The sequence below is a fragment of the Nomascus leucogenys genome, chromosome X (assembly GCF_006542625.1).
Source record: "Nomascus leucogenys isolate Asia chromosome X, Asia_NLE_v1, whole genome shotgun sequence".
Classification (NCBI taxonomy): Eukaryota; Metazoa; Chordata; class Mammalia; order Primates; family Hylobatidae; genus Nomascus; species Nomascus leucogenys.
In genome coordinates this window covers 50005920-50007483 of record NC_044406.1, presented here as the reverse complement: position 1 = coordinate 50007483, position 1564 = coordinate 50005920, and positions in this window count along the sequence as shown.

Here is a 1564-nt window from a genome sequence, read left to right as displayed (position 1 = left end):
GATGTCATTTGAGAGGCCTCCCCCACCCACATCCCTACCCCATCCCTAGTATTCTCTTCTTTCCAGCAGGTTAGACAAGTTCAGCCACATTTTGGCTTTCAAGGCTCAAATGGAAGAAAACAAAAATTCCCCAGGGCACGGTGGCCTGAGATACCTAGATTCACATCCAGAACCCTTTTTGTGGGAAGGGAACTCCTGGCTTCCTCTCATCAGCACTGGCTCACCAAGTCCTGCGTGGCCAGAACTTGGCAGGTTGCCATGGATACCTGGAAGTGCTGTCCCAGCAGACAGCAGAGGCTTGCTGGGGCCAGGAGAATGTGGGGGCACCTGAACTGCTGGCTAGAAGGGCCAGATAAACAGGCCCCCCTGCCACCCTCATTTTGATCAGATCCCCTCCACCAGTCTCCTAAAACAGGGCTTTCCAAACTTTACCAGGCACAGGAATCCCCCTCTCTGCCGACCTAGTTAAAATGCAGATGCTGGCCAGGCGCGGTGGCTCATGCCTGTAATCCCAGCACTTTGGGAGGCCGAGGTGGGTGGATCACAAGGTCAAGAGATCAAGACCATCCTGGCCAACACGGTGAAACCCCATCTCTACTAAAAATACAAAAAATTAGCTGGGCATGGTGTAGTCCCAGCTACTCAGGAAGCTGAGGCAGGGGAATCGCTTGAATCCGGAAGGTAGAGGTTGCAGTGAGCCAAGATTGTGCGGCTGCACTCCAGCCTGGGCGACAGAGTGAGACTCCGTCTCAAAAAAAAAAAAAAAAAAAAGCAGATGCTGATTCGACAGGTCTGGGGCTGGGGCAGAAGGCGCTGAGATTCTGTTTTCCTAACCAGCTCTCAGGTACTGCTGCTGGCCCACCGGCCACACTGAGTAGCCACGGCCTAAACTGAGTTCTGGTGGGTTTCAGAAACCTCAGCCAGATTCTGAAGGTCCGAATTCCTGGACCCACTGCCTTAGGCCACCACTACCAGCCTTAACCCCAATGGGAAACTCTAGCCTTCTTGTAGTGGAAGGACTCTCTCTCCAGTCCGTTTTTGTATCATTCACCATCAACCACTTCAAAGAAAGGAAATCAGCAGCCTGCATTTTGGGGAAACATTTTAAGCTGTCCTGTCCCTTCTCCAGCTCTCCAAGTTATATAATGCGTCCTTGTTGAAAATGCTGATAATGCTATTTCGGTGGCAGGAAGCCAATTTCAGGCTACATATTGCTTGGGGCTGGGGCTGGGGTCAGGGAAGGGGGCAGGGTCTGGGGAGGGTTTAAGGAGAGAAAGGGGCCAGGCAGATGGAGAGAGGACAGGAGGGCCAGGGTGGTCAAGGCCCGGGGATAAAGCCGATTGGTATGTCAGCAAAATCTGTCACTGGCTTTAGTGATTCGAAAGGCAGACACATTCTTTCATCTCTGTTAATCCTCATCTGATACAGAGGATTTTCCTGCCATTAAATCTGGAGAAAGAAAAATAAGCACTCAAACCTGCACAGGCAACTATTCCTCTTCACCCCTTGCTCCCGTCCCCCCACCCCCACCTTTACTTCTCTCTCAAACCATTTTTAGCATCTG